The 27,407-nt window shown below is 41.5% G+C and overlaps 1 protein-coding gene across 8 annotated transcripts in view; it reads left to right on the forward strand.

Moving 5' to 3' along the window:
* Positions 1 to 27,407, forward strand: part of robo2 (roundabout, axon guidance receptor, homolog 2 (Drosophila)) — a 268,090-nt gene that overhangs the window by 123,560 nt on the left and 117,123 nt on the right. The gene's annotated exons all lie outside the window — the stretch shown is intronic.

Raw genomic sequence — 27,407 nt, forward strand, 5'->3', positions numbered from 1 at the left:
CATGGGTCCCTCACAGGTGAGTGGGGGTAGAATGACAGGCATGGCTCCTGATGGACATTTAGCTCAAGCTGTCTGGACTTTGTTGGCAAACGCTGACAGGCAGAACCTGAGCTGTAGATCAAATTACCTTTGAAGATGAACCTACCTCGCCCTCCCACCCCCAGCAGGCTCAGGCTGGGCTTCCCATACAGCAGCTCCCAGGCACCTCAATCTGCCCAGAAGTTGGAGCGGAAAATCTCCATGGTCTTTTTGTTGTTTAAACTCGTAATTTGCTTAGTGATACAGTCCTGTGTTTCAAACAGTGACTGTGTTTGAGAGATATATAGTGAAACTTGAAGATTATTTTCAAGGCTTACTATGTTTTGGAGATATTTCCAAGATCTCACCATGAAAGTAACATAATAATATTAGTAGTGAAGAGAGTTTTCCAACTTGTATCAATAGCCCAGCAAACTGCTGAGCTTGACTACTTAGTTTAGGTAACACAAGCAAATCAGTTGCTAATCAAATGTTTTGACATGCCTGACTAGAGCAGAAATAAATAACGTCTTCCATGTGATTGTATTGTAAATGTATTGTGTTAGTATTTACAATGGAAGTAAGATTCGTAGTTAGTTTGTGATCTCTGGCAAAAGGAAATGGAGGGGGTTGGTCTCCGCCTCTGATCCAGTACTCTGGACTCCCATGGGTCTTCTAGTAACCTCCAAGTGCTAACTGTGTGACAGCCGCTTGATCTATTGATTGCTGTCACAGGGCTCTCCCAGTCTAAATGAAAATTCATGAAAAATTGATGAAGTCTCCAGATTATTTTCTTTTTCCCCTCTCACACAATTTTTTTAGCTTTTCTTTTCTTTCATCTCTCCCTCTCTAACTTGGAACAAGGGCTGAGTAGCAGAAAGCGTTGAATGGAAGCATTTCCTTCTTGACAGCTTAAAGCAATACTATGTAACATTTCTACCTTAAAATAACAGCTTGAAAAAAATTGTGCGGCTAGAATGAGTTTTAATATTACGATTGGCCTGTCTCCTATGCCCTTCGGGGGTCTGAGTTGGAAAAACTGCGCTATGTAACTTTGCTGGACCGGCCCGGGAGCTGAGCGGAAGTACTTCAACTTGCTTTCTGGCACACCTACCGCAAAAACAAATAGACCCCTCTCACGCTCCCAGGTACATTTGATTACTCTTACCTTCTCGGTCGACATAGCTTGCACCTTCTGACTCCTCGCCGGTTCGTCAACAAACGTGAAACGTGAAAGCGAAAGAGTGTTGTATTTACGACAGTGTAACCGTACATTACCTCCAAGCCTGTAAGGGGAGCTCCATAATGGGCTTTTTGAGAAGTTACATTGTATTGCTTTAAAGGTGGGGAGAAAAAGTTCAGGCCTTGCAGAGGAGAGAATAGCAAGGTGAAAGAGTAAGAACACGCATCTGATGAGTATTAGCAGTGACAATAGGTTTGAATGAGATTGCCAACTTAGGAAAAAAGTTTTATTCTAAATATCCTTTTTTTTCCATCCAATATAGCATCATAAATTATCAAGTTACAGGCTCAAACAACAGTACAGATATCCAAGTAGTTTAGTTTTTGCAAATAGCATATAGTCTGTAATACTGGACTCATTTACCAGTCACCTCGTAAGATAAAGATGAACATATCTTGGTTTTATTTAGGCTTAGGCTTATGTAACTTAGTATTTAATTAACTCTGAAACTGACCTCCATGGCTTATACTGTATGTCAACCTCTACCCGAGGTTGGCACACCCAAAAAGGACCAGATCTGGGCTAGGATGAAAATAGCTGATACCAGCACAGGGACACCAAACAGACTCAAAACTAAATCTTTATTTCCACTACTCTTAATAGTTTTTCAAAGTCACATCATCTTTTACATAAATTATTGCTATGGGCTCTACCTCACACAATTTTGCTCATATTGACCTGGTCTGATAAAAGAAATTTTGAGAATACCTGAATTTGACTGATTTGGATGCAACGTACCCTGCCTCTCGCCCATTGACTGCTGGGATAGGCTCCAGCCCCCCCGCGACCCGACCGACGGATTCAGCGGTATAGATAATGGATGGATGGATGGATGCAACGTGGGTTAAGGAAAAGACCGTACCATTGGATGAAATGCACTTAAGCAGGACTGTAGTTGCTTTTGGACCACACAGTTTAGTCAACTATCTATTTTGGAGCTCACTTCCCAACCTTAAAATATGCAATTTACACCAGTTTTACTCCTAATTAAACCTGTGTGTGGAGGTAGCAGTTTTTATTTGTCATTCTGGTTTTGATTTGTTTAGCTTTTTTTTTTTTCTGTTTTTTAAACGGTGTGAAACTGTCTGGAGACTTGTGACACGACAACGTTTCTTCGGGTACTTTTTTATATCCTGAACATCAGTATCTTCAAAGTCAACACCAAATGAGTGATGTTGAATCAGATATCAGGCTTTGGAACTGGAGCAATAAAATTTGAATGAGAATTCGAGAATGAATGATGATTGTATTTGTGTCACTAAAAGAAGGAAAGGAGTAGGAGTGCAACTGTTCTTGCAGTCAGCACACACAAAAAGAAAATAACCTTCCACCAGTTATTACTTATGAAAATATTCCTTCAGTCTGAAAGTGCCCTATGTTACTTAATTATAATCTGATACTGCACTAAAATTTTATTATAGTGGAATAATTTCCACATAAATTATTTGATTATTAGCAGATCAAAGCCCCCAGAGGCACAATTTAGAAATTTGAGAAGATGAGGACAAAGAAAAATTATCAAAATATGAGGGTAGTTTTTTATATCATGACATTATGCACTTGTTGCAATTTTAATGACAGGTAATATTGGGGAGTATTGAGTGGAAATGTCCTGAAATGATTGTAGCGTTGGTGTCTGAACGAGTCAAGAGTTAACAACAAGGTTAACAAAATGATCAGAATCATGGCAGTACTCGTGTAACACAGCTCCACTGCTGTTTTGTCATCACTCATTCTCATTGTTATTGCTTTTCTCAAATATGCAAGGAAATTATCTCGTCTTTTATTTGTAGATGGCTTAGCGCATAATGTTGTTCCACTGATTTGTAAAATCTATATAAACATAAGATTATTTGACAAAAAAATAAAAATAAATCGTTGATCAGCTTAATTTCTGTTTTACATCATCAACTATATGCATGTGCAATGAAGACTTGCTTGCTGCTGATAAATTTAAAAAAGAACAGCTTACACATAGACACTCACATATAGGAATGTTGATATAATAAAATTATATTAAACGGGGGATAGCAAAAATCTTCTATCTGGTTGTGCTGCAACTCAAAGTAGGTGGACACTTGCAGTTTGGGGGCCTGCTGAGTTGGTGTGGCACAATAACGTTTAACGTTCCTATCTTATTTATTTGACATGATAAAATCATGTCAAAAGGGGGACATGTTATAATTGGCTTTGTTGTTAGACATTATGTATACATATTCTGTATTTTTCTAAAAAAGCCATGTTCCTATTTTGTACTTTTCCACTCTGCTCATACTACACAGTATGTCCTCGAATGGTCCAAAACTTTAAGATAGCATAACTGGACAAAATAACTGGGTCAGATGAAGCTTCTCTATCTTGTCAGATAGGTCTGTTACATTAGATACACGCCTAAAACAACACTCACACACACACGTTGTTTATCACATCCCAAGAACATGACGAAGATGGTGGATGGCCTGCTCATGTCACTAATAACTGGGCAATTATACTCAGTCACGTGTAAGTACAACCTCTGTAAGATAAACGTGAAGAAGATAAATATGAAATATTTCTGATTATCGGGGCTCGGGCTGACAGATTTCTTGTGGGAGCTCTGTCACTCCGAGTCCAGTGCTGCCACACTTTACCTGTGACCACTCATAAATACTTTGTTTAACTTAAGATTTATTCAGCTTGTTATTGGGCTTCCAATGAAAGAATCGGCTTAGCATAACCACTCACAGTTATTCTCTTTTGGTTCTTGGGTTTTTGCAGAATAAGGAAGAGTTGGGGCTTTTGTTGAGCGCTCCATATAGGCTTGTTTTGGGCCCTGGGCTCTCAGCTTTCTCTTTCAGCCAGATCTTCAAGGGGGCTGAGGGGGCATGAGGGGGTGGGGTGCTAAATCCCTCTGCTTTGGCTTTACTACAGTGATTAGCTTTATCAGGTCCTGACATCCGTCTAGTGATTGTAAAGCCAAAGCTAATCGCACAAGTAGAAGCAGCATTTAAATCTATATCCATGTTGAACTGGGTTTATGATATGTCGTGCACCCCCAGCTCTCCCTGTCTTCTTCTGCCTCCCTCTCTCGCTCCATTGTATTGAACACACCTTTGCCCCCCCTCCCCGTTCACGAGCGGTTGAGCAGGACCCTGGTGAGATAATTGAATTGCAGCTCTAAAACAGATTGAAGTCAGTGTCCACGGAGCAGAGAGGCACAACTGCATGCTGGACCTCAAGCTGGGCAGCACTCACCACTTCAGCTGAGGTGGAGTGAAAAGGGAAGAGGGGAAAGAGGCCTCGAAGAGGTGCTTTTGCATTATTAATGTGGGCCAGATTGGAGAGACTTTACTGTGTCCTTACTAGACTTAATCCATCAACCTTCTTCTTTCAGTGTGAGACGTTGAGCACACTTTGCTCACTATTAGATAGACAAGATCACAAACTGCTTAGATTGCTTTGTTTTATATAGGCCCTTGGACATGTGCTGAGTGCCAGGATAATGCTTAGACATCATTTTGCTGCATATTGGAGAAGATTTAATTACAGCAGTTGTTCACTGTCCTATACTTCAGAGGAAAAGAGAACTTGTAAGCGTGTTGCCAAGAGGATATCTGAGATTACTGCATTGTAATTCTATCCTCCTCAAAACTGACTGCAGGGGAGCTCTTCAGGATGGACATACAACTGTACTGTATATAAGTGAGTTTGCCCCCTTTTCTCTTTTCAGAATAAACTAGGTCAATGAGGAGGTTCATAAATCATTGTGAAGATTGTGTCAGAAATTCGAGCTGCAGCCACTGCTTCTGAATAAATTTCTAGCACCGCGAATATCTGTGTATATGTAAGTGTGACAAGGCACACCTGAGGCGACAGGATCCTAAGGAAAATGTTAATTAGCCCTCATCTTTGCAGGTGGATGAGTAGCACACATACATAGAGCCCCAGATATGATCATGAACTGCATTAACAGGTACAATTTTAATTGGATGTCAAGTGTGTTTCTGGCCCTCTGACGTGTACTGTATGTGGTTGCATGTGTATTAAATATATGTTATCATTAGGGGGGGTAAATGAATAAAAGGATGCAATCTTGCAGTTTTGCTCAGTTTGTAACCTTTAAAAATGTAAATGACACTGAAATGAAACAGATGTCTTGGGTTGATTCTAAATGCCGCTTGGAATGGGATTGGATGACTTTTAAAAAGGTCCTTTGATATCATCTAATGTACCTCTTTTGCAATTAAGTGAATCGTTTGGTAGCATTTGGTACTCGTACAACAAGGTAATTAGCAGAGAAATAGAGTTGGGAGAGGTGTGAGTGGTGAAGAGAGGAGGAGGGTACCAAGCTGTTCCTGTTGTGTCCAGCATGAGGAAAAGCTAATAAAGGGTGAGGCCAAGAGGAGCAGACCAGGTGGGGAGTGAGGCTGAGCTGCACTGCAGAGCTCATCTGGGCTCATTATTCCAGTTCAGAAATGAGAAAATGGGGTGACAAGTGCACACAAACAGCAGACTCTCATACAGTCTCAGACACGTGTACACAAACACCTGCCCGCATGCTGGTATAAACCCCGGTGGGCAGAGGTTTAATCTGCACCGAAGTCCTTGAGAAATAACGAAGGGTAATGAAGGAAGCAGCAACAATAGAACCATTACGGCACATTAGTGATGCATGCATCAGTTAGGAAATAAAACACAATCTCGAAAACCAATATGAGTTTAATTTGCACACTCCATACATCTCTGGGTATCTGGTAATTTAGTGAAATAAGTAGAAGAGCTTGACTGATAAACTTTAGGAAAATATAGTGGTTTTGATTTTTAAACAGCAAAACATTCTAACATGAATTAACTGGCTGATTTGATCTGAAGCTATAGAAGTTAGTAGTTACAGAAATTCAAGCCACAAAGTGGGAGTGAAGGATTCATTATTTTGTAAATTTCCAACAATGTATTTTACAAAGGGAAGGCATAGCTTGAAACCACACCACCATCTGTACAGCTATGATGCCTCTTTTGATATATTTGCTGTAGACTATGCTCAGAGTCAAAGCCATTTCTAAATTACCCAGAGAAATTTTTAATTTTCATGATGTTCTGTGATCAAAAGAATTCTCAACATGTTGCATATATATATACATTGACTCGTTAACATTAGCTCATTGCAATGTGACAGGATCATTGTTATAATTGTTATTTTTAGTTCCTCAGCAGTATTTACATTTCCTACTGGAGGTGATGGCAAAAAGATATAAAAGCAAAAAGCACACACACAAAAGTTCCTGATGTTGCCATGTGATTAAAAAAAAAAAGATGTCAACCTTTGATGCAAGGGTGTGAAAAATATCGCCTCTTGATGAATTGTTGGAAGAGAGATCCCTGATTAAATGTGTCAGCTCTGTTTTTGTGCAGCAGGAGTTTGCTGACCTCTGCAAAGAGCATTTCCTCTTTATCGGAATTTGTTCACACACCGACCACACACACACACAAGAATATGGGTTGTTCTTTCCACTTATGTATACTAGCAGGCACACTACCTCCCTCCTGTATGATGCTTGAAAAGAGACCATCCTGCTGTAGTGGAGCAGAAATTTGGGGGGGGATCTCAAGAGAAGATAAATCATAGGATTGTACTGCGGTCACTACCAACACTCTGACCTTTTACTGTCTCACCTACACACACACAAAATACCACATTCCCATACACGCACAATATGTCCTGAGACTGCAGTTTTACTTTCCTTAGTGGGCTTTTTTGTCCCAGCTTTGACCTCCCCAACTCTACCTAGGGACATAGATTGTCTGTCAGAGAAATACTGAGCTCTAGAAGGGAAACACTGCATGTCTGTGCTGTGGAACTTCGTTGCTGAATAATGACAATGGTAATAGAGTGATGTTGCAGGAGCTGAGGACTAAGATGGAAAATGTGGTGAGAAAGTTCATGAAGGTGGCAGGGAGATGGAGTGTTTAATTAGATCCAAGTTTGGGATGTACTTTGACTATCATTCTCAGCCTCTTATCAGCCTTTTTGTCTCCTTTTCATTCATTCTTCACCTCTCTACTTATACCATTGTGACACTTTTAAGTGCTCAAATCACATTAAACAAGTATGCAATTCCCTGCTATGGACTCCATGGCCTATCGGCAGAGGAGTGAGCTGTCAAGCAAATAATGCTGAACCAGCCTCTTCTCACGTCCATTAGTGCCCGGGAAGATGAAGCACCCGTCTCACTGGGTTTTGTTGTGTTTCTTTTATACACCCTACTCTCACTCCTTCACATTCTCCCTGTTCCTCTCTTTATAGTGACACTTTTATTGATGGCCTCTCCTCTCTGACAATGCAGGTCCATTGCTTTGTTTTCCCAGCCTGCCTGTGTTTTGCCTCCTTTTGCCTTATTCTCCTTGCTCCCACCACAACGGTGCATCTCATCACTCACGCTATGCAGCGTGGTTACTCCATCTGCAGTGACTCAAAAAATAATATTTCTATTACCATCATTAATACTTACCAATCTTTGTATTTAGTCTATAAATTGAACAATCTTGGCAGTAATCTTGTTGTAAAAAGTGAGCTCAGTTAGGTGAGCACATTTTATTTAAAAAAAATATACTGTATAAACTGTCTTTTGCTGCTTTTTTTTACTCTCCTCATACACTTGGAGAAGTAGACTGAGCTGTGTAAATTATTGAAATCTGTCTGCAGGCTGATTATTGATCACTGGAAAACACAGAGGGTTTAGCTTTCATGGGTGGATTGCACTTTGATTTCTGTTTTGATATTGACTTGCATGTATGATTGAAATTTATTCAAGTCCTGTGCAGTTTTCAGTTATTCGATAAGGAGATTTATTATGATGATCATCTAATGTCGGAATTCGCCCGCTATTGGTCTGGTAATCTGTTCTTCAGTCTGTGTTCGTTGATAACCTAACACATGAGGTTTCCAGCTCCTTAAATTGTTGCACAGGTGTGATATTCACTGGGATTTAGATTAATATGTGCGATACCACTCTGCTGGTTGACAAGTGGGCGAGGGGACAAGTGAGTGATAATAATATTAATCAAAAACGTGACCCCGAGTTAAATCCCTATAGATGGCTGCAAACTGAGGGTGGCTTGCATTGAGTCCAGCCGGGATTGGCTCCTCTGACCCTTGAAGGACCCTTTGCCCTCTCCTATCCACCCCAGATCTCTGTCATACCATAATTCCTTAACCTAGAGCTCCCCTCCAATGAATGTGTCGCTGTTGTGACTGACTTCCCCCACCCACCTCCCCCTTTCTCTCAGACCCTCTGAGAGTACTAGAGATGGTAATCCATCATATGGAGCTAGGGAGGAGGTGACAGGGTGGATGGCTGAAGTTCAGGCACGAGCTGATATAGGTTTGAATCACATGTCGCCAAAATTGATTCACCCTCTGGTGTGTGGAATGCTGTGTTATTTCTGCACCAGTGTTCCTGGTTCAAATGGCCTTTTTTTTCCTCAGTCACTTTCTCACACACCCTTAAACACACATTCATTCGCACGCATGCCCTTGCGCAACACTATGCCGTGTACAATGCTGCTTGGGATCAATCCTGTGAAAGGGTCAGGACTCACCCAGGCCAACGATTCAGCCTGTTTATTTTGGGTTACAACTGTCACTGAACACTAGCGATCTGATGGATTTGCTCTGTTAAATGCTGTTGTGCACACAAAAGTGCACAAACACACTCAAAAATGCTCAAAGGTAAATGGCTTTTGTGGCTGTTTTTCTAGTCGTGCAAACATTAAGGGCAATCCTTCCTTAAAGTAGCCTTTGGGAAGCATAGGAGATGCAGCATTTCAGCTTCATTAGATTCTGAACTCAACTGTGAGAGAAGGAAGAGAGCTGGGGGAAGGGAGGAAGAGACAAACTACAAACTGACCATAGGAAGGTGAGGGTTCATATTACTGTGTATAAACCAGTAAAACGTTTGGACATTCCCAGAGGTATAGAGTAATACTTTTTACACCACTCTGGAAATTCCTAGTCACAGCATATTTTTGTTTGTGTGGATTTCTTTTTTTTTGTTATTGTCGTGTAGTTATTTGTCCCTGCTTTACAGGCTCTTGCAGTAAACTGTAACCAGTTTTGTTTTTTTTCATGATCATGGCAGGATTACTGTGGGTCTGGATGTGTTATGACTTGGTGATCTTACCTCAGCGCAGACAGATATTGTGTTTGGCTTGGATTATGTTTGCTGTAAGGGACACCTACCACTGACCGGAGCCCTCAACAGCTGCAGATCAGAGTTGAAACCTAATCATATAGTCTTTGCTGTCTCCCTCTCTTTCCTTCTATTCCCTTTCTCCTTCCCCTTTTCCCCTCCCTCCCTCCATCTAGTTCTCATTTCCTTTCCTGCTTTTTGAAAGTGATACTCAGAGTATTTTGGTCCCTTTCAAAAGTTAGAGGAGGCAAGATCAAATGTTTAAGAGAGCAGTTTCTAACACAGCTGTGATTCCATTCTACTTTACAGCTTGACCTTTACACAACTGTGCTGCTGCATCCAGTCGGCATATCAGCAGAAGAGGTAGTGCGTCTAGATCAGTGTCTAGTTGAGGGTGACCCTGTGCGTTTTACACCTAATGGCTGCCCGTTTTGATGTGTTGTGTATCCTAACTGCTGCCTCTGCCTGTTAAACTCCTCGGGGGTCACTCTCAGGCTTGGCCAAGGTGAAGAATAGAGCACTGAGTTTTGATGTTGTTCATTCACCTTTGCACTGCAGGAGCTGTAGCATTCACTCCATAGAAATAAATGCCAAATATCATCATGCTTTGGGAACAGGCAAAGAAGGTTAAAAAGTGCCTACTTCTTAAATGTGTTATGTAGTGTAACCAGGTGCAGTGAGATGACATCACACACTGAATGAAACTGGGAGCTGTGGTATTTTTCACCACCTGCTTCTACAGCTGGGAGGATGATTAGAAGCCAGCCAGGCTGATTATTAACCAGCCAGACAGACAGACCGGGACACTGACAGACACTGCACATTGCCAGATATGGGCCTTCACATTGGTTGGCACAGTGGAGACCAGACCAACATGTCGAGACCACTCCAGTACTGGCATGGCTAAAGGCCAGCTGAATAGAAATCCAAACTCCCTATTCAAATGCTAAGCAGAATCTTATCTCGGTGCCTCTTGCTGCTGGCCCTCATGCTTTACACTGTACAGGGCAAAGCTATTAACGAAAATGCAGGTGCCGCCTGTGTTTATCTGTATTTCACTTTCTGTGTGTGTGTATGTGTGTGGGTTTGTATTGAAATTAGCATTTAGTGCGTTGGGTGTATGTCACTATATTTCTCTTTACTTGCTGTGTTGTTGCAAAGAGGATAATATTTAGCAAGATCCTGCCAGAGTAATATTCATAGAAACATGCGTTGTTTGTGAGTTTTCAATGAATCCTCTTGATATATTAGTCTTAACTCAGCAATGGCAAACACACGGGTACACAAAACCCATGTGGCAGAAATAAAGGCAGTGAATCATCTTAAGTGTTGCTGTAATTGCTTGGATTTGTCTCAGATTCACCAAGATCCCCCTATTCTACTGGAAATGAAATCTAATGACACTAAGTGATCACCAAGGGGTGTGTGTCTAACTGATGAGTGTGTTCATTTGACTCCACCAGTCTTTGAAAGACTTTAATGTTCTCCTGTTACATGCACAAATTAGGTTCCTACACACACAAAGACACATGGTGATGGTTCATAGATATTTGGAGCTCATAAACAAGACAGGGTGTGCAAAGGCACACACATCCCTGCACCCATACTCTGTAACACAATCCAAATACTCTGTCTGTTGTCCAGCTGGCATGGCGTGCGTTTGCCCTTTTGAGACCTAAATGGAACATTCAGGGGAAAATTAAACCCAAGACACCATGAAAAGAACAGCTTAATTTGCCAACCTAAGCCTTGCACAGACAGTAACTGGGAAATGTACATGTTAGCTTTGCTCCATCTTTCTTTTTAAGATCAAACTCATGAGCTGCAAGACTTTCAAGATATCATTTTACTTGCTTGTGTTATGCAAGCAAGTAAAATATAATGAATATAATTCAAAACATTCTGAGCTGGATTCATCTGCAATTAGTTGATGATACTAATGTGACAATAATTTATTTGCATGTTTTGCAAATTCATTTATCTTATCTCCTATGGAGCTGTATTCTGAGTAAAAACATCCTTAATGTTGAAAAAAGATTTGCCAGCATACTGGTTATAATCATGATCCCTGCATAACTTAACTTATTTAAAATGGGGAAACTGAGGATCTCTGACTCCAAGCAGAAGGGATTTGTCCACATGATTTAGTTTCATTTGCAGCAATTCAGGGGTTGATGGGCCAGTTGTACTTTTGGGTCCCGATAGGCTGACCTTTGGCCAGCTCTGGATGTGACCTCCCATTGATTGACCATCATCTGACCCCATGGCTTGAAAACAGAGCTGCATACAGGTCCATTTGGTAGTCTGGAAAGTATCGCTAGCATACACGGCTAATACAGTTATGCTAGTGTTATTGGAAGATGTATGAAGGGAGAAATAGCGAGTGAAAGCGGGGTTATTCCTGTGTCAGAGGAAGAAGAGCACAGATAATTCAATTACAAACGAAAGGATATGAGCATCTGTCAATTTATTCACTCTTAAGTTCTGCTGTTAGGGCAAAAACTTGAACACTGGATTACTGTCAGATTCAAGTCATTACCTGCTTGAATGATTGAGCTCAGATCTTTACCATCTTTTATTTACCCTGTATTTCATCATTTTTCACTAAAAACACATTTTGACAGTTACTTTGTGAAACTGAATCTAAACACAGCAGTTTTGCTGAGTAGTAGATCATTTTTCTTCCACTTTTCAACACCTAAGCCGTGTTAATTTCTCTTTAACCATTTAAGTCCAGATACTCAATTTCTCTTACTCTTTAACTGTATAAAAGATGCAGATGAAAGTAGGAGACAGCCATGTAATGGAGAACCAAGTGGAAGTTGATTGACAGCTCTTATTGAATCCTGAAATTTCATCCACACGCTAGCACTTCACTACAGCTCACAAAAGCATATCACCTTTTTTCACTGCATCCCTGTGCCAGGAACACCAACTTGAGTTTTCTATGTCCGCTTGCCTTCTTTCTCATATGAAGCAGGGGGATGGTTGGCCGAAGAACGTGGCATCATTAACTTTCTTGAGTGGCAGACGTTAGACGTGCAGAGGGCTGTCTTGTCACGACCTCCTGCTGGATGTTCCTCAAACCCCATCACTCCTCTCTGTCAACCCTCATTTCTGCATTTCTTGCTTCTTCTCCCCCCAAAAGCCATCCACACATTATACACTTGATGCTCAGTCAAGCATGATTGAGAGAATGCCTTGGAGAGATGCATATCCAATTTCAGAATCGGACGTGTGCCACGTGATTATTTATATTTGTTTACACCATTTTATCTAAATGTATGGGCATGTTTATATGTGGTTGCTGCAGTATTTGTTTATGTAAATTGTCTGTGTAACTGTGATAGCTAAACTGTTGTGACTCTGGCTCTTTGCAAGTCCACTACCACACAATGTCAAGAGTTTGTGTTGTTATCACCAGCGTGGCATGTGCTGCTGAGCTTCTTGCAACGCCCTCTCTCATTAATCACAAGCCCTTCACTGCCTCGAGCACTGACAACTCACAACCTGGTGGCCTACTACCTCCCCCCATGTACACTGGGAAGGATGCACTGTTATCACTTCACAGGAAGGAGGCAATGCAGCAATGACAGCTGCTGGTGGTCATTTGAACCAACCCCCTTTTTCAGTTGAAACTCTTCACTTCTTGTATCCCCCACTAGGCTCTCTGGTTTTCGCTTGTCTCGGGTTCACAAGTTTTAAAGCACCGGGGCAAAGGTCAGTGGATTTGCCAGGTCGTCATAGCAACTCTCAACAACATCACATGTCAAGAAAGTTGGCCAACCATAACGATGGCTGGCAGGAATCTCTGCTTAGCCAGCCACTTCCTTCTGGATAACAGAGGAAGCAGGGCAGAAGGGGGAGAACCATCTTTTGTTAAACATACTCTCTCACACTTCCTTGGCTTCGGTCTGGCTCTGGAGGGATGGGGGTTGTTGTTGTGAGATATTTCCGCTTTTATGCACTGAGTGTTAAGAGCTTGTTGGGGTCCAAGTCAAGCTCGTATTGGGGTGTTCGGGCTCAGAGCAGTTCTGTGGTCTAGTTGTGTCACGAGCACGTAGCAAAGCTGTCACTTCTCTCTAATTGGCTTAGATCAACCCACAAGAGGCTCAAAGCTCACTGACCCACCCTCTCTTTTCTCTTTCCATGTCTACCCCTTCCCATCTCTTCTTATTTTTTATCAAAGCTACAATAGTGGTTTCCAAATTGTAGATGATACAACTGGACCCTTTTCCCTAAAACTCACTTTTTCTTATTCCAGAAGGAGTCTTAACTATTAATGCCTACATGCATGTCTAATAATCATGCAGGAGCCTTGTTAGGAGTAGGCAATGAGAAAGATGAGGAAGGCTACAGAGCACAGCTTGATCTAATCCTGATTGGAGACCTGATTGATCTGGACCCTAGGGTCAACTCAGGTTCAATACATGGACCGATGATAACATGATAACATAGTCTGTCTTTGGGGAATAAGTATATTGCGGCAAATTCACATGCCATCACACCTCATATCTGTCCCAACAACAATTTACATCTGCTGTTTCCATGAAGATGCAAGCTAGAATCTTAGTTACCAGTACTGTAATCAGTCAGTCATTCTGAGTCATGCTAAAGTGGGTGTTCTTTGTTGGACAGTGTAGGATTTATGATGTGCTGCAAGGGTTCAGGGAATGACCCTCCAGTGTGCATCCCTGATGATGTTCTAATTGGATGGGGTGACCTTTCTTCACTGTAATTTTGAAGAGTCCTCGGTCCTTGGGGGTGGAAACAGATTAAAAAAGCAGTAGGGGTGGACTGATTGATGTGTTCTGTGGTTAGGGTGGTTGTGGATGGACAGTGGTGGGTAGAAAGACAGTTACATATAAGTCCACATGTGTTGAAGGAGGAGATACTGACTCAGCGGGGTTACATGGCACTGTAAAAATCGGATTAAGGGCTAAATTACAATAAGACTGAGTTATTAAATTCATGTATACACCTTAATCTGACAAGAAATTGGATCGGATCGGGTTACTCGCGATCAGATTAAGACCCCGGGATAACTCGGTTGAAAGTCCCACAAACGTGCTTGTAGACGGGTGAAGCACGTGGTGGATTGGACTTTGCGTTCTGCGCATGCTCAAGATTTTTTCTGGTGACCCGGAACTCAAAGAAGACGATATTACTGTTGTTGTCGCCGCCGTCGGAAAGAAACAAACAACGTGATGGAGAATGCGCCGTTGTACATCGTGTTTGTGCAATAACCAGCTCATCACATACAAAATGTAGAGGAATGTGGCTTCATTTTGCCCTTCGTTCGCCATCTTTCTCAAATGCCTGAGTTTGTTGTTGTTGGTGGTGGTGAAGAACTGGCTCTATTAGCAATAGTTGAAATGGGTACAGCGCCACCTATCGTACCGGGGTATGACATGCTTTGTGCCAATGATTCGATTAATTCACCGCCATATATCCAAGGATAATTACCCTCAAATAAGGAGCATAATCCAACTATAGCTATAATCGAATTAATCTCATGATGTAAACCCACTGACTGATACAGTTGGTTACACCAAACCTGTCTGAATGCTACCTTCTACATCAGCCCTCGCATTAACTGCTAAGTCAATGTATATGATGACTGAGTTGTGGTGGAGGTTGACTGCTTGGTGTCATTTCTGATAATTAGTTTTAATATGTTTATGAAGTTTAATGTAGAATTTTTCACATCATGATGTTAAAAATATTGTGAACATAAGGTATGTGTATGTGGATTTATGTAAATCTATAACCGAATGTGTATATCAGTATACTGTCACAGTATATGTGATGATATTTTGAAAGAGACAAACTATGCATAAATGTTGTGATAAATAATATGTTAATCTATGTTTTTTTTGCTGTTATTTTGCTTTGCATTCATACGTGAGTGTGTGTGTGTGTATGTGCATGCATTTGAGTCAATATGACATTTATCATCCCTTTTCTGTTGCCAGACTGAATTTAAGTGTGGTGAATGGGGCTGTTTTGGTGCACTGACTGGTGGATCCTATTTTAACAGTGTATGAAGCTGGAACTAATTCCTGCATATTTATTTGGCTTGGCCTAAGAAAGTCAAGGACTAACCCTACTTAAAATTCAGAGGATACTAACAGGAATTGAATATAAGTGATATCAGAACAGCTTCACATAGCTTTTTGAAGATTGTGAAATAGAAATATTCAGGACCACCAGAATATTAGAATAATTTTCTTGCAGTAAACATTCAAGCATGTATTATTTGGATGTGTAAGAATTTGCGTCTTCATCCATCTTCAGTTATTTTATGTTTTTTAGTCCCAGCTAATCTGAAACTCTGATTTGAAAACATTATTTTCAAATCTTTGCCTGCTGATTTAAGTTTATATGCTCAACATAGTATACTATAGATGAAGGATTTTACTGTAAATCAGGTGCTTTGTCTGAGAGTTTCAATGTCTGTGCATTATGCATAGTTAGTGTGTGTGCTGTGTTATGTGATATATCTTCCTGCTGCTGTGGTCAGATTGTCTGTGAGGATGTCGCTTATTGATAAGGTCACTCAAACATCCAGGTCCAATTAAACCCTTTATCTTTATTTTTCCTGCATCACAACCAACATGGACAAGAAAAGGTTAAAAAGATAACAGTCTAAGGAGGAAAGCAAGCTGCTGCCTCCTCTCGCAGCCACCTCCAGCAGGTTTGAAAACGCTTTTGTTGTGGACTGCATATGAAAAGATCAGCTTTAACAACCTAAGCAAATATCCATGAAACGGTCTGTGAAGGGAGGACCTTGAACTCTCTGTAGAACAGGTGTGTTTTATAGCACTGTATTTCTTCTCCGGTCTTTAATGCTTTACAGTCCCACATTGTGAGCATGTTTGTGTGTGTGTGTGTGTGTGTGTGTGTGTGTGTGTGTGTGTGTGCATTTCTCAGTGGTTGGCGCTTCACAGTAGCATTGAGCCAGTCACAGCATGAGGGTGGCAGTCAACCCTGTGCCATGCGAGAGCTGCAGGGAGCGGGCTAACGAGGTGTCCAGGCAGCTGACGGCTTTGTCCTGCCGCCTGTGAGGGGTGATGGCACAAAGAGGATCCTGTAGAGAGTCCTGTCTGTTCTTTGTGTCTGCCTGTCTACTCTGCCCATGACTTTGGGCTACAAAAGGAAGCCGTGCGAGAAGGCATTATGGCATCAGGTGGATGAGGCCCAGTGCCTGTCCCTCACTCTCCTCCTCCACATCCGCTTACTCTCAACATACAAAAAAAGACTTTACCTAGATAGCTTTAAATTAGCATCTCATGGAGCTGGTCAGCTTTTAGTTCTGTTTTGTGACTAAACAAATAATTTGAACAGTCATGGTATGATTATCATCTTTTCAGCACTTGCTCTATATGACCATCTTCCCTTGTCCTTTGCTTTTCTGTCACCTTTCATCTGAGCTGAGCGATGATCCAGAAGGCAGGCAGTTCTCTGTCATGTGTTTGCTGCTTGTATTTGCTCAGCCTCCCATCTTCCTCTCTTTGCTCTTGTCTCTAATTTATGAACTGCCACACTTGAGTGGGCCTATAGCCTATTAAAACCAGCACCCTGCCTTTGTTTGTCCTGGCCTTTTCTGCTCCACAGGAAGCTCATCTGGAGCCTTCAGTACTTAATGCCACCGCAGGAGGTGCGCAAGAAACATAGACAAGGCTTTGGATCCTCTGCTCACTGGAGAAGAGGTTTGACGCTTCTTTTAAAAGGCCAAAGTAATTTGTCTTTGTTGTTTTTGTCTCATGGGGATTGTTTAAAGAGAAGAAGGCAGTAAGAGAGATAAAGAACAAAGGAGTTTAGGAGCAAGCATGAAAACATGTCATTTTCACAGGAACCTTTTAGTAGGTGGTGTGAATGTTTCTCGTGTGGGCTGTTGTACTGAAAGCTAAGTTTTATTTCTTGTTCTATATTCAGGGTGGGGGTTCTGCAAGTATTGTCTCAAACAACAGTTGTCTAATCCTTGATGTTTAAAAGATTAGATTAAGAAAGCTGTTCAGATTTTGCATTTATGCTAACAATATTTCTCAGATTTGAACATAATTTTTTGTTGTAAAGCAAACATTGCCAACACCATATGTGTATTTGATCCTGTAATCTCCATTAATTTTTAATAATGTAGACAGCAGGACTGAGTAATAGGTTTATACTTCATGGCACCACAGAGGAAAGACCCTAAGCATTGATCCTTTAAGGTGTGTCACATTCTTCTTCAATGGTCAGAGAAATTGTGCTTTCTCAGGTGAGTCAGCACCATGAGCTTAATATCCATGTGGAAGCCAGAAATGCTCCATGTGTGTTCAAGCAGACATTAGTTCTGGCAAACAACCCACACCTTTGGCGTCAACAAGCAACAGTGTTACTTTAATGTCTTATATGTGAACACCGCTTGCTGAGCTCAAATGTTCAACCAAGTGTGCCCATATTGTTGAAGTAATCGGATTTAAAACAGAGGAACACAGGGGCAGATAACCAAGAGAGAAGCACAAAAATCACAGAAAGGTTAGGATGGGATCCCAAAGGACTACAAATCCCTTCCTTGAAATCTCATTGTTTGGAAACCATGAAACCGGATTCCTATAACAAGTCTCTGATCAGTGGAGCCTCTGCCCAAAGGACTCAATTAGACCAGAACAGACCCTTTCTGACCAGGCCTTTATTTTTGCCTCCTTCCCACTGCCAGCATGCTGCTACCTCTGCAGAGGGGCTTTCTAATGTCCCAGACTGGGAGTAAGGCCATCCTGCACACTGAGCAATCACATTACTAAGACTTTTCCCCTCTCATTAGACACCAACATCGTAAATCCACACCAAAATGTGTGTACGATTGCAACTGTGTTGCTTCCCAGTAAACGTGTGGCACTCCCCTTAAGTTAGTGTTTTAATTGCCGGCACAAGTACAGTAAACACATATTAAAAAGACTGGCAGAAAATAACAGTTACTGAAACATCCCTGCAGTCAGAGGCAGTAATCCAGAATTTAATTTCAGTCATTTTGCCCTCCTTCACTTATGATTAGAGTGAATTATCATAATTTCTTGATTATGGTTTGGCCCCTGCCTGTGAGGACACTGCTTGTCTGAGCTCAGTAGAAGATGGCATTGGGAAGCATGTGTGTCTTCTATGCTTTTGTGAAAGCACATATAGGTTAAAGTTGCAAGTACACTCTTTTATTCGGATCAGTGTTTGCGGAAATGTTTGCCTTCATCCTCATCTGACTTTTTACTTGCAAAACCTTCAGTAAAGAGTAAGATGAAAGGAGTTGAAAAAGGAGCTTGGCTGATAATACAGGTGCATGAATTAATGTATGTATGATAATGAGTGTGGGCATGTGTGACACAAAGGAACATCAGCAGTCAGGTCAGCAATCTCTCTCGCTCAGTTTCCATGGTCTGCAAACACAATGCCACATCACAAATTCAGTCAATCAGTGATTCAAATAATACAAGCTAGATCAACCACATTGCTTTCATCCCACGAAAGCCAATTAGAGTTTAATTTAAAAAGCAAAATTAGTTGTTATAGATTTAATAAGTGACTAAGGCTGCGTCAGACTGGACAGCGCCTGGGAGACATCGGTTGGTGGTCCATGGGGAAATGAGTGCCACATCACCAAAGCCCACTCGTAATGACTTCTGTTGAGTCTTGATAATGTCTGCTAATTAGTTAATCAAAGACAATGGCCCTCTACATACACCTCCCACCTTAGCAGCTTCTGTCTGCTTCATTGAACAACAGCTCAGGGTGTAAAGCCTTGAAATCCCCATTCACGCTCATCACTGACTGACACACCTGGTTGGGCTTGGTGTATGCCTGCAGCAAGATGTACAACACATTAATTTGCTGAATTAATGTAAATGGATGCATGCACAAAAAAAGAACGAAGTGTTCAGTGTTATAAAACATGTAAGAGGATAATGAAATATTATACGAGTAATACACTTCATCCCATGTGTGGGATCCATGCTGGTCAGAAGGTCGATATAAAGGCCTTCTGCGCAGGACAGACGGGGAAAACAGAGCATTGACAAAGTGTTTCAACGCCCCGTGGAGCTGCCTTCATAGGGTGAGTAATACTCTGTTTTCTCCATAATCAATTAGTGAGCCTTCATTAGCCAGGCCATTCATTATGTTGGCGTGTCAGGGGCACATGGTGCAGTGGTCGCCCCTGGGATGGGTGCATCCGTTGGTGCTGATACATGACGAGGCTTTCACAATCGCCCTTGCATCTAAAGAGGACACAGCCATCACTCTGTTGCACACTCAAGCAAGCATCAACTCTGCATGGCCACATCAACATTTTTATTGTAGCAGCCAGCCAACGAAACATAATTCATTTTAGTTGCCGGCTAAGTAAGCATTATTTAATGCTCTTACACAAATAAATATTCATTACATTATATTGTTGAAACCATTTGTGCTAATTTGTTTTTCAACATTTGATATAATTTCTTCTCAGCATGACTGTTTATTATGCCTACACTACATATCTGGAGGTTGTTAAGATTGAAAAGTGCAAGCTGCTTTGTTGTTAGATTTTAGCTCAGTACTACATAGTTACACATCCTAAACATATCCCAATCACATTAATTTCTCATAGCCTCTGTGAATATTACAGGAGCTCGTAAACTGTGTGAGAAATCATTAATGTAAAACAGGTGTTATATGCTTTCCCTTGTGCACCAGCGCTTTAGAGTCTGTGCCTCTGCAGCATCAACTGCTCGTTTGGCTGCATATTCAGTCGAACCAAAACAGGGAGATGTATTTGTTTATATACATAAATCTTTTTACTGTTACTCTATATGACTATGTGAATGTGACTGTGTGAGTGCTTGCGTGTTAAAGATTATCGTAGCTTCGTATGAGCCCTGTCCCCATGCTTGTTCTATATGAAATATGATGAGGGGCAGACAAAGATTGAAAGAGTAAGATATGGAATAGCCCCACGATGGATGAGAGTTTTTCGGAGATCAATTAAACAATAAGAAATTAATTCTGCCAACAACAAGCTCATTAGGGAGTTGGTGAAAGGAAGTTAAGGAGCAGAAAGAAATGGATCATCACTTATTCAATTAATTTTGAAGCTTAATATGCTATAAGCTTACAATAGCTTAGGTGTTTGGCAGGTTTGTTGCTTTGATACTGCTACTATCCAGAGCTTCCCTTTATATTCATCACATTGCCGACTATGATTAAAGGCTTCACTTTTGAACTTTCTTTTTCTTTCTTGAGCTGCAAAAAAGCTGCTGTCAAGCTTGGTCTCCGTGGTGTAGTTGTGTCTTTGTGTTGGTCACTGCTGCAAGATTTGGCTAAGAAGAGAAACAGAGGAAAGCCAACTTATTATTGAAACAGCACAAATCAAGGAGCCGCTGAGTGCTGCAGATATGGGGATCGACAGATGTGAGTAACAGCTGCCATGTTGAGTGTCAACCTTCTCGCTGCTGTCAGTATCTATTTGCCCCGTTCATGGGTAAATAACGTGTTGTCTTATTTCATTTGCCCCCGTTTGCAACAGCCGGAGCATAATGGGTTCTAATATCAAACACGATCCCGTTCCAGTGTGCAATTAGTCTGTAGCTCCACCTATTAACACTTACATATTAATGATGTCTCACAGGGTTTGCTGAATGGGGACTGTGGGACTAGTCGTGAGAATGGGACACATTACTTGGTGGGTGCCAGCGGTTGGGGACCCAACCTCACACTGCATGCCAGTGCATTATGGAACTTCTGTGGTTCTGTGGCAGAGCCAACCTTCTCCCCCACCATGGGGAAGGCTATCCTGATGTACTGGCTTAGGGAGTGAACACACAGACGGACAGGAGGAGACCGTTGCCAAGAGAGGCTAGGCCTGCTTGGTGCGTGGTCTGTTTGTGTGTGCAGATGTCTACGTGGGGGGTTTCTATGTGGAAGGACTACTAAGTGGAGGGAATGTGTGGGGGTGTGGCCGCTAAGTGGTCGAAGGTGTACTGCGTGCAGATGGGAGATGTAAGGTTTGCTTGCTGAACAGATGTTTTAGGGGTGTATGTTTTTCTTGGGGGTGTGACATGGTCAGTGAAGGGCAGTCAAGGGACCACATAGAGGACATTTGTTGTTGAGCCTGCTGTTTTTGAGAAGCTGCTCATCCAAGAATGCTTAATGCGAGATAGGAGACTCTCTGTCTGGAAGTGAGCTCTGCCCCTCAATTTATGGTCAGGTTATTATCAGAAGTCCTGCAAATATTTTGTCACAGCTGTACTCGTGTTACTGGTGGGTGTAGTGTTAACATGGCTATTGGGTTAAAAGGAAATATGTAATTTTTTTCTTCTGCCTGTTAGTGAGAGGCATTGATGAGGTATATGCATCATAACACTCCTTTCATCATAGCCTGTCTGTTTGGTCTCAGTGGTGTTTTTGGTGCACAGCAGCAAAAACAGATTGGAGTTTTCATTAAGGCAGAAAAATTGTCAGATTCTTGACAGCTTTGGTCTGAACATATGGTCTGTTACAATGGAAGCAAACACCAGCACCAGCCCAGAAAAATCACCCCTTCTCATCTCTATCACACTTTTTCCATCATTTACTGTTTCTGTTCACATTCTCCTTCACCTGCGGTTATAGAGAAGTGCTTTGGTGCCCACTTGAAGCTGTTTTTCATATTTGGCGATGCTTCTTCTTCTTTTTTTTTTTTTTTTTTGCTTTTTTATTTTACCGGTAGATAGAGATGGTCTTTGAGTATGGATCATGGCTCTGTAATGACTCTCTCAGTGTGTATGGGTGTGCATGTGGGGTGTAGACCAGCGCTGAATGAGAATGAGATGAATGCTGGGTGGAAATGAATTTCTAAAGGCCATGGTGCTTCATCACTAACCCAGCACTGCCCGTCCCACTCCTGCCTGAATAACACCAGAATTATCACTCAGATGGAGGAGAGAGCGATGAATACCTCTAGCTACTACACCCTGGGGACCCTGGTACCCCCCACCCATCTCTGTCGCTTTTTCTTGTACACACACACACACATGATTGGTGGTGCACACTCACACAGGTAGCAATAGGGAAGGGGGGGCTAACATTATGCACTAATGGTCTGGTCCATTAATCATACAATGATGAAGGCCATTTCCTTTATTTAATTGGCTGCCAGTATCTCTGAGTCTTTGTTGCATGTCATTTCAGACTCTCACTGCCAGTATGTTTGTGTGTGCTCCACTCTTGTAGCTGGCAGAGTGCAATATCAGGGCATGGCTGAGAGCTCTATAGAGACACATCAAACAAGTGTCTTTTGTATTTTCTCATTGCATTTCGGTGATAGACTCAAAAAATATAAAGAAAACAAACCCCTGTTTCTTTTACACAGCATTTGTAGAAAAACCAGACTCATATAGAGCTGTTTGCAGTAACTAGATGTCCCCTGCAACCACTGGTGTGGCACCCAGAAATCAATGCCATCTACCCAGTGTAAGATTACAGGACGAAATGAAAGCAACTGAGAACTAACGTGCCAGTGCTAAACACACATATGAAAAATACCCACTCTCTAAATGTATCAGCATTAATTAGAATCATATTTAGAGAGAATCAGATATAGAAATCCAGTACCTTCCCCTCAAATTGAGCAATCTTATAATCCTATCTTATTTTTTATTTTGATCATTTTTATGTATCTACTGTACTTTTTAATTATTGTTTTATCATTGTTTTATTTACTTTGCTCAACTGCAGTTGTCTTTAATGTGCTATATAAATAAAAGTGACTTGACTTGACATGATTTAATCAGTGGCAGACTGATATGAAATGGATCGAGCATGCCCACAGTGAACTCGGACACTGGGAACCTGTATAAAACGGTGTATACAGTCGTTTTGTCATCACTGGCAAAAAGCATTATGTACAATACATGTGTATTATATATGAATAGTGTTGGCTGATAATTTAATACATAATAAAATAGATTTTTTTTTGCAGAAACAGATTGTCTATTTTTCCATTGTTTGCTTAAAAGAGGAAATTGGTTGTTAGTCAACCTCAGAAAAGATTTTACTCAGCTTTTCAGAATTGTATCTTGTTTTTAATTCAATATTCAGCTTTAGAGGCATGCAAGCTGGACTTACTAATGATGTATTTGTATTTATTATTTAATTTATCCTTTCTGCCTTCAAAATATTTATTTCTTCCCATCGGCCTTTACAGTTCAGTGAGAGGTTAGGAAGCAACATAACTAGAAACATTATAATCAAGGATATCTATCTGCAGTTTATTTCTAAAACATTCTGAGTAATAAAAGGTTCTTCAAGATGATTTAGATAAGACAGGTCTCTCACTGCAGCAATAAGAGAAATGAAAAAGTATGCAGTTATGTGCTGCTCGCAAATGGCTTTTTGATTCACAAAACACAGAAGCTTTACACAGTGTATTACCATAGTGCAAACTGCCTGTTTACAGTGCAGAGAGTTGAGCATAAGAGTCAGAATGCTGCGGTTGACTTGTTTTTCTTTTTGAAGGCTGAAAGAGGGCATGGCAATATTTACTGAGAGAGTGCCTCCCCCCCTTGGTCCCACCCTGCGAGGCTGGCGTTTGAGCTTCACAGCCAGGGGATGTGTTTTGCACCAGTACATATCTTCTCCCTTCCCCTCCCCCTCAGCTTCCCCCTCTGCAAGCCCTCTGTGGACATGGTGCACAGGGACACCCACTTCCTCATTAAAAAACCAACAGCCATTAATGTTAGATGAGGGCAAGAGGAGCTGGAGGAGGGAGAAAGAGGGGGGTGTTTTCCCCTTGATCGACTCCTAAGGATGCATGATGAATCCTCACAGACACACAGGCCAACATGCTGAGAGAGGGAAGGAGATGAGAGGCTGCAGACATTTTTGACAAAGACAGGCCAACAGATATAATTGTGATCTTTTAAAGGGACTACAGCATCTCTCAGAAACGTAGATTTACTTACTGATAAATGCATCAGAGATTAAAACAGAGTCCTTTCAAAGAGCAGGATTTGTTCAAACACAGTTACCCTCATGTTGCCTTTTCTCTCACACACACACACATGTGAATATGTAGGTAGCGATTCACCATAGATGAACTATTAATACCCAATATATTCCTGCTGTGAGGTCTTAAATTGGGAGGTGCCCTAAAGTGAAAATAAATGACAGGGAGAGGATGGAGTAATAGCCTGGGATGGATCAGACAGATGAGATGGCTAAGAGCTTTAACATAAACAGGCAAACGTTGACATAAAAAGTTTGCAAATGTCTGTCATGTCAGCTTAAGAGTGCAGAGAGCTCAGCACACATGAAGCATCAATTTTAGGTCTGACCTCAGCTTCACAGTGTGTAAAGTCATAAGAACACAGGCTCAGAGCACAAGGGCAAATGTAGGTATTTAGTTGATGTGTTCATGTGTGCTCTATGTGCTCTGTATGTGTTGATATGTGGGAGGAAATTGGGGTCATCATTTCTCTGCTGTTTTGATGGCGAACCTACAGAAAGAAGCAGAGATTACAGCCCAAAGCAACGTGGGTGGTTCTTAAGGAGGGTATGTAGCTGTATTGGTGTGTGTCTGTTGTACGTATGTGTATACGCGCGTGTGAGTTTCGCGCTTGTCTTTTCTTTTCGTATATTCATCCAGTATTATTGGGGTTGCGTGGAGAGTTCCAGAGCTCCTGTGAGAAGGCGGACTATGGCTGCATTTCTGTAGCCCTATAGCAGTGACTGGTCTGTGGGGAGCTTGCTGTGTATGTATGTCTGCAGGCCCTGTCTGTGTGCACAGAGCTGGGGGAGGCAGAGACGGAGAGAGCGGGCAACTGGAGTTAGCTGGCTGGGTAATGAATTTACTCCTGCGGCACTCTTTAAAGCATAATTACACTCATCAAAGCCAGAAAGGCCTGTCTCGCCCACTGAATCTTAGCTAAAACAAAGGCACAGCAAAAACACCATGGCCTAATCCTCTTTCCACGTTAATGTACCACAGTCAACGCTACAAACCCCAATATCATTTTTATGCCTTTTTTTCATCTTTAGATTGAAGACAATTTTCTGTGAAAAATGCATGATCGTCATAACTTATAGTCACATATTAAGACACAAATATTCTTCCTTTTATTCTTCTTTATGCTCCCTTACAACCTGCTCCCCTTTTTTACTTAATCAAAGTTCACATCTTTGCTCTGAATCTGATACACATTTCCGATATCCACTCTAATCACAAATTCAACCCCACGTTTCTCTGTCCGCCTCCCATACCTTGTCATGATCCCCCCTTCATCTGCTATTTCTGCAGGAAAAGGTCAAGGTTGTGTGTGAGCATTAGGTTGTGTGTTCAGACACACAGGGTTGTGTGTGTGGTTAGCATACAGAGGAACCCTGCAGGGAGTGCAGAAGGCCAGCTCTACCTGTTCTGGCCCTGGTGACGACTGTAGGCAGAGACGAAGGAGTGCAGTGCTCTAACCAGCACCTGCACAGCGAGGGTCTGTCATTATAAATCTCTTTAGAAATACATAGGTATATCCATACAGTTATGAAGTCATCTGCAGTTTCAGTAATTTCTTTTTGCAATTTTAGGAGATCTTTAAATATCCAAATGGTTGTTTTTTTAAACATATACATTTGCTCTTCTTATGGCAGCTTCTGTTTTGGACTTTGTAATGTATCGATTAGCAGCTTAACGTGATAATAACTACCAGCCTAACTGCAAGTCAGCCCAAAAGAATTTTCCAGAAGACATATGTTGCTGACATGTCTATGGGCAAACCACCATTACAGCCCACCAAAAAGGTGCATTTCTTTAAAGTAACACAACCTTAGAAAAAGGAGAAAACAACAACCACTTTGTAGTTAAAGTGATAACTGTGATTTGATCTATCATTATTCACCATCATAAAATGTGACGTCAGCTAAGTGCTAAAGGAGTTATGGGCGAGTCCCTTTCCATCCTACAGACTTGTGAGCCAAATATGTTGTCTCTTTGAGTGAATCACTGCAAATGAGAGAGGTGCCATGGCCAAACAATGTGTCATAAGCCAATAAAATCTTTGCTATGAACTTTATCTTGCTGATAAGAAAGAGAGTAAAGGTAATGCTTTTATTGTGTGTGCTTGCCTTTTGTGTGTTTGCAGTGTGTTTCTGCAGGGTGTGTTTAGTCTATTGACTGTAGCTGTCTTGTTTTTCCCCACCTTTTTTTATGTAAAATTGAGATAAGCTCCCCTACTCTTTTTCCTTCTCCTGCCATCCATCCCACTCAATCTTTCACAAAGTTAACATAATAAACAGTTGCAGTGTTTTGTTTTCCTCTGCAAAGCCTTTGTGTCTCCTGAGGATTTGTCATCTGCCTGCAGTATTTTTGAGGTCTTAATTTCCCTGCATTTGATTGCTACTAGCTAATTAAAGAGAGGGGGTGCCAAGCAGGTGACGGGGAGAAAGAGCAGTGTGGCAGCAACAGCCCATGCCCAGAAGCCAAGGCTTCTCTCTTGCGCTTTGTTCAGTTGCCATAATCGTCACTATTTGCACATTATAGCTGCCATGCATGGCTTTACATATGTCCACATATGTCCCATATGCTGTGTTTGATTTATTTTTGGTTAAATCAACTTAGTTTTTAGTTATCTTCACCCTCACTGCTGGATTGCCAGTGGTCTGCAAGATTAAGCATTTCTGGATTTCAAGACTGTGCAGCTGGGACTGTTTACTTTAACATCAGAAATCCATATTAGTTACAGGGAAATGAGTGGTGGGAGAGTGATTATAGATTTATTAAAAAAAAAGGGGGGGGGGGAGAGACTGGCTTCATTGTTTCTATCTGTCTTTCCAACTTTCTCTGTCATTATGCTTTTGTCAGTTTGATGTCCCTGAACTGTTTTTAGCAAATGCAGATCTTTAGCAGTGCATCCATTTGGCATGACACCTTTCCACCCATGAGGTTGTTTCACTTGAGGAGTGAAATGGTGGCATGCAGATATGAAGGAGACATTGATAAA

Source organism: Odontesthes bonariensis, chromosome 9 (genome assembly GCF_027942865.1).
Source record: "Odontesthes bonariensis isolate fOdoBon6 chromosome 9, fOdoBon6.hap1, whole genome shotgun sequence".
In the NCBI taxonomy this organism is placed as follows: Eukaryota; Metazoa; Chordata; class Actinopteri; order Atheriniformes; family Atherinopsidae; genus Odontesthes; species Odontesthes bonariensis.